This window comes from Halyomorpha halys, unplaced genomic scaffold (assembly GCF_000696795.3).
Source record: "Halyomorpha halys isolate HHAL.00 unplaced genomic scaffold, Hhal_1.1 Scaffold1066.1, whole genome shotgun sequence".
Taxonomy (NCBI): Eukaryota; Metazoa; Arthropoda; class Insecta; order Hemiptera; family Pentatomidae; genus Halyomorpha; species Halyomorpha halys.
Window position 1 is genome coordinate 384,455 of NW_027105978.1, and position 9,321 is coordinate 393,775.

General features: G+C 28.7%; 1 long non-coding RNA gene across 1 annotated transcript in view; it reads left to right on the forward strand.

The window, feature by feature from the left end:
- Nucleotides 1-1,830: 1,830 nt before the first annotated feature.
- The window catches only part of LOC136797326 (uncharacterized), a 123,379-nt gene continuing 115,888 nt past the window's right edge, over nt 1,831-9,321 (forward strand). Inside the window, exon 1 of the long non-coding RNA XR_010845169.1 lies at nt 1,831-1,922. This is a non-coding gene — a long non-coding RNA (uncharacterized lncRNA). The remainder of the gene's footprint in view (nt 1,923-9,321) is intronic.

The following is a 9,321-nucleotide window of genomic DNA, read 5'->3' on the forward strand; positions in this document are numbered from 1 at the left end:
GAATTATTTGTTTAATCTAAAAATTTCGCCATAAAAATTCCTATGAAGGTGATATTTTTAAAGGTGGTTGCCACTTCTAAGGGTGTAGATGATAAAGGTGGTTGCCACTTCTAAGGGTGTAGATGATAAAGGAACAGAGCAGTAAATGATTAATGATGTATACGGCCGTTCGTTCTTTTTACACTGATATATGCAATAAGGGATCAGTCGAAATTGTTATCTCTTGAATTTTATGAAAACTTTGCCAAGCCAATTTTTATATCTATATATCGGATAGTATCGTTGGAAAGCCAAACATTTTAGAAGAAGAATATTTAATATAAAATCGTGGAAGGCAAAGGAGAACAGTTTAAATCGTATATATCTGTATATTTAAAAAGTATATATCTGTTCTAACACGAGTTTTAAATAGTGGGCGCATGCCCAGTGGGTTTTCTTTTTCGCCAGTCTCATAACGTGTTCTTGTCACTATAGTTATTAAATAATTATTATTTTAACTTCACTGAATCAATGTATGAGCCTTTCAGTTGAAGGGATGATTAACTTTATAAAAGCACTCATAGAATTTTCAATATTGATTCTGTAACAATTTAGCAAAGAATAATTAGAATAGAAAGTAAATTCTAGTAAATTTATACATTTCTACTATATTTATGCAAAAGAAAAATGTTAACATTTTTAACCAGACATATTATTAAAAGTACTTTTCTGAAAAATGTTGAAATTTGAGTTAGTTAATCTCTCTAGTGAAAGGCTCATTTAGAAAATTAGTATGGGAAAGTATTGCGACATTAAATAAGATAAAAATATCTGTTATAAAACGAACGAGGATTAATTTATACTTAAAGTAGAGTAGTAAGTAAAAATTGTGTGATACAGTACAAAATTTGTTTATAATTGGTCGTTTTATTATTTTACAACTTAAGATTTCATTTAGTAATTTTAATATAAGATTTCATTTAGTTGATGCGAAATATTCGGTTATGTAGCAAATCATTTCAAATGTATATCCCACGAAGAGTGGCGCTTCGTTTCGTCCTGAAGATGACTAAAGAGCTGGTCGTAGAATACACTTACTGATTTTTATTTTCAAGCGTGGCGAGAGACAGGTGATGGGGAGGTATGTTTTCCTTCTTACTCGTTTTAGTTTATTGTAAATGTGAGTAGATTATGGCCTAGCTTGATTCCTAGATAGACAATGGAGTTGACGCCTTTTAACTTTTAGTACCGTGTCCTCCACTGTGGGAAGGAACTTGGTAGTTTAGACTTTTCTTCCTTCTGCCAATTATCACACGTTCGGTATTCGCCGGATTAATTTTGATATTGATGTTCTGAAGGTTTTGTATAATTTTTTTTTACCGATCACTCTAAAACAGAAAAACATTAAATTAATAAGTTGATTTACTTATTGTTACATAACTCAGATTAGATACTACCTTTTTCTACCGTTGGTGCATGAAAGTATACTGTGAAATATTTAAATACTTATGCTTATAGTACATCTATTAAATGCTATTTAATAATCACTTATGATTTACATATATTCTGTTATTATTTGAGTATCCTCATCAAATCGTTATTATTAAATCATTGAGCACAAGGGATAAAAATAATTTTAACAAGGACTCTTTGAATTCAAACGCTTGCTCTCTGTTTATATTCAAAAATAAATAAACCTTTACAAAATTATTTATTTTATTTTTTTAACAATCTGCATAGTAGCAATTAAAGAAGTTTGAGAGATGACTGGTAGCTAGCGCTATAGGCGGGGCAGCACAGTGGCGCACCACGGCAGCTCCTGGTAAAAACTAGCAACAAGTTGGAGGTTGAGGAAGGGGTGTGCAGTGGTGGTTGGAGCGGCCGGGGTGTTGGTTGTGTCGTGGTGTCGGGGCCAAGACCGCGTCTTGCAACGCACAAACTTCGTGAGTTCTAACACCATTAATACAAAATATATATTGGCAAACTGTTTCGTTGTTTTGCTTCTGCACCCTAAAGCCTGCCTGACTGATCTCTTTGTATTAAATTATGATTACTGGATTTATACCTCTATCTAGTGAGTTAAGGAGATGTAAATATCAATATAAAAGTTTTAAAAAAGGAATGATTTATTTTAAATTTTTTTACGATTTATATTTATCAATAATTAGTAAGTAATAGTGTATTGTAAATATTTATTTATTTTAAATTTTATAAATACATGAAAAATATATATTCAGATGTATTTATAAATGTTCAAACCAATAGGATTATTTTTACTTTAATTATTCAATTATTACGAACATAAAGTGAATGTTAAAGTTATTAAGAAATTAGAATATCACGCATAGATTACACATGAAGTTGAATAATTCTCAAATTTGAGAAAAATTAATTACGTTCATATTTGTAGTGCTTTAGTTTAATGTTTTATTATAATTTCGGACTGTTATTTTACTACAAGTATAATTTTTCTCATTTCTTACTTTACGGTCATTTAATTTACATCTCTATTAATATGATCTCTATCTTCATTGTTTGAAAATATTCGACAGAATGTAATATTACACAATAAAGAAAAAATACTTAAACTATCTCCTCGTTTCCCTTATTGATAATAGTTTGTACAAATATATATACATATAATAATCCGAAATTAAACTAAACAGGCTATCAGGAGTTTGGTGAGGAGAATTTTCGTATGAAAATTTCAGGATTTTCTCTATATTGCTCCCTACAGTTGGAAAAGTTATATAACAAAATAACCCCCTCTTAAGCTGTTAAGCATGTGTTTCTAAATATTTGTTCATACCGTTTTGAATGATTACAGATACTAAATGGTGGTGAGAGGGTAGTTTGGGTATTGGTATTTATTGGAGTAGTATTCAGTAAAACATTAATTATCATGAATTTAAAAAAAAACATTTTTGAAGGAAATATTGTACTATTAGAAAAGAAATGTTCTTGAAAGATTGGCATCGAGTTGGCAACAATGGACTGAAAAATATTTAAAATAAACATAAAATGACTGCATGGCGGGTCAGAATATATTATTGAAAATATAATAAGATATTTTAATGTTCTGGAGATCAAATGATCTTCAGTTGCTGAAGAAGTTACTGCACGGCAAGAACTTGTTAGGCTGATGCATATCATTAGACATCGTGAAAGAATTTATACAATTAATGTAATCAATCAACCTTCTCGAAACCAATTATATTTAATGTAAAATAGTATAATTATAAAAATGACTTGGCATTGAGATCAGCGAGATTTTATTATACACCTTATATTTAATTCATTCCAGAAAAGTTATTTTGTGTTTCTTTTTTTCACAGTAATACTTCAATTTCAAAAACTATTTAGATGTAAGAGGATTCCTATTTGTTTGTTTGTTGGGACTTAACGTCAATACGTACTCCAACTAGGGCAGGAAGACCCGTTCTGGATGCACAGGAGATTCTCGGATATATCCTCAGAACTTAATTATATTTACTATTTTTCAATATCAATGATGATTGTTTTTATGCATTCGCCAAGTTTATTTATTACATTCACATTTTAGTTACGTGTACACATATTGACTTATGTATTTTTATTTATTTATTTTTTCTAGTTTATATTAGATAATTATTTCTTAAATAGTACAAAGAGAATTTTATTTAATTTTTGAATATTCTTAATATAATAGCAATAGCATGTTACATTTACTTTACATACATGTAATGTGTGGTATCCCATGGAGTAAAAGCTCTTCATAAACTCCTCAGGGGATTTAATATTGGAATATTGTGCAAGAGAAAAAAAAATAAAAAAAGCTAGTACGATTTAATTTAGTTTAATTTTTATTATTAACTGACTTTCATTTATACTTTTGTTACTTAAATATGTAGAATTGATTTTTATTTATTAGACCATGTTTGAACTATTAGATAAATGAAAAAAGGAAGCTAAAATAAAATGACAATATTCGTTTTCAAATTTTAAGATTAGACCTTAAAACATGCTTAAACTTAGAAGCAAGAATTTAGAATTTAATTAAAATTAATTTAATTTAAATTTAAGAATTTAGTTTTTTAGTTGTGGAATAGTTGATAGTTGATAGTCGATTAAAGTATTACACCTCGCACGGTAAATGCTGTCTATTTTATAGTAGGGGAGGTTAAAAACATCAAACAAAGAATCTGAGATGCGTTAGAATAAAGTAAACACAAGCTTAATTATTCTTTTTTTCTCTTCAGAGAAAAACCAGCTAACCGCGCAATTAGAACCAGAGTTGAGGCTAAAAGAGAGCAAAAGTAAATCAACTGTCACTGAACCTTTTTTTGAAATCATCATTAGATAATAAAATTCATTATATTTTTAAATGTAAAGGCAAAATTATTTATTTTACTAATTTAAATTAATAAGTAATCATAAAAAACAATATTTTCGTCTTTAAATTTTAACAAATTTACAGTAACCTTAAATAAAATTCATGAATAAGATATTTTATCGATTGTTTTATATTATTTTTTAATAATATCGAAAAAAAAAATATCGATAAAAAAATTATTTCCATATTGTTGTGGATTCATTTACTATTACATGAGCGGATGAGAGCAAAAGTGTAAGCGATTCTTTTCTTATAAAAATATATTTTCGTGTAATAATAATTATGTAATTAATTACTGTATATTTTTTTACTTTAAATTCTTTTAAATATATGAATATGATTATGATCAACTAGGTTGGTAGTAGGAGTGGGTTGGTCGGTGTACGATATGTCACAATCTCACAAGAGGAGATCATAACTAAAAAAAAAGTAATCTTTATTTTATTTTAACTAATTATAACGGAAAAAAACTATTAATTCTTACTAAAAACTTAATAGCACGTCTTGAACAGGGCATATCTGATATTATAAGCATATATAAATTTTTTAAAGAAGGTATATGATTCCCTGTAGATTTGGCAATAATAGAGCACTGAGTTGCTTCAAGTTATAAAATCGGACGTTAGATACATTTATAAACTAACAACTTCAAGCACAATAACTTGGAGGCTGATAGCAAATAATGAGTAGAACTAAATGTTTCCAAACGCACTGATTTTATTTTATTTTTTGATGAGCAACGAAAATCTAAAATGCCTATAAATATAATGACTATTAAGTATGTATAGAATGTAACCTGCCTAAACACAAAATTACTTAATAATTGAGTTTATTAACTTTTTCTTTAAATAATGTTTTTAGGGAATAACAACTGTACTATCAATAAAATGAGTTATTAAGGAGTTTCAAATCAAAATGCATTTTGTCAAGTTATTAAATGTTACGTTAAATTATGAAAAATATATAATTCGCCAATGCAATTAAATTTTCAACTGTTCTTGTTCGTGTTTCCTTCAATAAGATTTAGTGATCAGTAATATCATATTAGGTCTGGATGACCAAAGAATCAACCTGACTGGGTCTTGTAACTAGCATGGAACCAAAATAATCTGGTGCGGTGGAAGCATCACACAACTTCCACTTATAAAAGGAAGTTGATGTAAAAAAGGACAACTAAAATAGTAATTAAACTATTTATTGCGGGCCAACGTTTCACGTTCTACGTTGCAGTGCTTCATTAGGGCTAAAAAAGATACAAACAAATAAAACGTAAGGTTTGTAGTAAAAAGTGTAAATAAACAAGAGTTACAAAAAAGTATTAGACAATTAATGAAAACCGAAATAATAAATAATTATAAAAATACCGTACATACAACACTAAAAGACGGAAAAATAAAAATAAAACTCAAGAAAAAAGGGAAAGTAATGAACAAAATATGGCACTCACCTTACTGTTGGAAGTAAACACAAAAATGAGTTAAAGATGGAAGAAGGCTAATAGGATGGAGGAGTGGGGGTGTGGAGGAAATGGCGGTTAACAAATACGTTACATTTGAAGGCAATAGATAAAAAAAAAACTCAAATAGTAATTAAACCATTTAATATGCGCCAACGTTTCGCCCCACGTTGCAGGGCTTTATAAAAAAAAACAAAAAAACTATTACACACCTGTCAATCAACAACTTTCCAACTTTCACTATTCTAGAATCCGAAAATTTCGAACAAAAATTTTTATTTTTCTGTTTCTATAAGAATTCTTATTTAAAAAAAAAAAAGTACAAAGTTTCAATTATTTTTTGATCATTTTGATCTAGATTTTGTACCTAAATATGTTCAATAAACAAAAAAAAAACTTTCTCTCAACAAAGTTTATTTTAATTCTTCAACGTTTCAGCCCTTAGGCCAATATCAGGGTGAAAATCTCAATTATTGACTTATTGCACTTCATCAAAATAAAGTATTTCACTTGTTGGCAAAATTGCCTATGTCATAAAATAAAAACATATAAAGTATTAAAAAATAGTTGTTGATGGATTGAGTTTATATGTTTTTGTTATATTACTTGGCAAATTTTGCCTATAAGTGAAAGAGTATTTTTTTTAATCATTTGTGAGGTTAATAATTGAGGTTGTCTTTTTGATAATGATCTAGGGGCCGAAACGTTGAATAATTAAAATAAACATTGTTGAGAGTAAAGTGGATCATTCGTAGCTGTGTTATTACTAATATAAACCACTCTCTAACAATTAATAAATAAATAAATAAAATTAGAAAACTAATAATTGATAAGTTGAAATTTCAGAAAGTTAGTGGAAATGTACTCAGGACCTAAGAATTTCGTTCAAATTACAACACGAGTTGTATTTAACCAACAAAACATCAAACTCATTACATTATTTCTAATAACCGTTACCAAAAAGCGCTCGTAGTCGACCGTCTTCTCTGTAAGTAGCAATAGCTCATTAACTTCAGCTCACTGTTCAATCGATAGAACTGAACTAAACTGGAAAATATACACATTTCCAATATAAGATTATAAATGTAAATGTAAAATAATTACGAACTTTATTAATTATCATGCTTAATTTGCCATTAATTATTAAATGAGTATTGTATACAATGGGTGTTTGTCTTTTTAAAAAAAATGCTGTAATTTTCCATAACGTAGCATTTTATTTGGCATACAAATATAATGTTAAAATAAGAGTCTAATGAAAAGTTTGCTATTTGAAGCAATTGCAACAATTAGCTGTGTCCAATACAGTCGACTTCTTTTCCTAACAGATTGTGAAAAGAAATAATATTTTGTAATTTTAATGTATCAGTATAATAAGGCCTATTGCTGTTGGGAGAATAGTAATATAAAGTCAAGGGGATGCGGAATGCTATAAAAAGTTTTAAATACTTTCACAAACCAATTACAGCAACTGAAGTTTTCTAAAGGAGAGTTGAAACTAAGTCACAATTGGAGTTCTCTGCTCCAAAAGGCTGAAATTACTTCTGGAACAAAAAGTTAACAATATGGCCAACTCAAACATCTTAAAGGAATTGCTGTAAGCAACTTAAAACGCGTTCAAACTCAATACTGGTCTTTGAGGAATCAGTTTTAAAAAAAACTATATTAAATTTTCTTATATCGGTTCAAGAAATATTTCAATTGAATAAGAGATTAATATCAGTAAATGTGGAACTATAAAGTACTTACTTCTATATATTGGAACTAATTAGAAAAAATGTATCCATCTGCACGCGCACATGCCGGTGTAGTGAAAACATTAAAGTGTGATATGATAGTTTTAAAACGTAAATAATACTTCGTATATTTTTGACATTAAAACTTACGTGAAAACATTATTTTGTGATATAGATCGGAGGGTATAAGACAAAAGAAAAAAAATGTGTAAAAAACGTATTTAAATTAAATTTATCACTCTGACTTTGACTTCCGTCAAAAACAGCCCTGACGAAGCCCTGCAACATGGAGCGAAACGTTGGCTCAAATAAAAATAGTACGATTTATGAAATAAAATTATATAAATATTCTTGATAATTCAATAATTTTAAAGTAATGAAATTCAAAGTTAACGATTAATAATATAATAAATAGTACAATATTGTTAATTAATAATATCAATAGTATAATAAATCCCACCAGATGACCTTTATTCTCCGTTGTAAACCTCTACTCTTCTGCTCTACTGTATCTTTATTTTAATATTCCACTTAGGTCTGTTGAACAGATTCGCTTTTTAGGGCTCCACCTTGACAAGAGACTTACTTGGCATTCACATACTAAACTGAAGCAACAAACTGCTCGTAGATTCCGATTACTACAACACCTACTTGACGAACGATATTAACTTCCCAGTTACTAAAAAGAATTCTCTACACTATGATAATCAGACCAATTTGGACATAACGATTAAATTCCTCCCGTATCCAATCCTTACAGTCAAAAATCTTCCGTAAAATCCTTCATGCTCCTTATAACGTCACTAATTATCTCACCCATAAAGACCTCAACATCCCGTCCGCTTCAGAAATAGATACACCTCCTTTCCCACACACCATAAGTTCTTAATCTTCCATAAATAACAATCTCTGATAATCATCCAATGCGTGAGAAAAGATGGCCACAGGTTCTTTTAATTTAAAGTAACGATCAATAGAAATTTCTTGTCTTTAAGGACCTATCTCTAGTCCATCGGTTCAACAAAATTGTTGATTTTATATACTCCCCTAATCTATTTTTAAGTGCCAGAATAAACCGTTTTTGGTACAGGTCTAATATGAGAATAAAATATTAATGTACTCTCAGAGAATAATAATATTGTAAGTGTGGAGAAACGTCTGGCTTCTTATCCTACCACTATCAGCCACTTAGGAGCAAACAACTCGAAATATGGTTCATTTACAAATTTATACCACTGAGGTTTATTGTGATATTATGCGTATAAAAATAATCGCCCTGGATTTTGTACTTACCATTGATGGCAGAATGGTAGATTTTCATTTTTTCAATTTCTTTCTTAATTTTTATGGAATCTTGATTCAATTATTTAAATTAATATGTAAGTGTTATTTTTAATATTTAGTAATGTGTTTATTTTTAAAAATGTTTTGAAAGAATGCACACCAAACTAATGGTCGTATAGAGCATATTTTGGTTTCCAATTTTATTAAATAAAAAAAACAAAAAACTATCCTATCAAATTTAGAATTTTTTAGTAAAGATTGATAAAAGAACACTGATTTTGCTGAAAATTCGATACATCTTTCAATTTTCCAAAAAATGAAAGGTTTATAAAGCAAAACCACTTTTTTTTAATTACACAGAAGGAAATAAATTGGATTGTTGAAACATTTTCGATTAGTGATCAGAGAGGTAGCGTCAGTTATTAGTTTGAGTGAGGTTAGGCTGTAGTTTGAGTAAGGTTAGGCTGTAGTTTGAGTGAGGTTAGGCTCTAGTT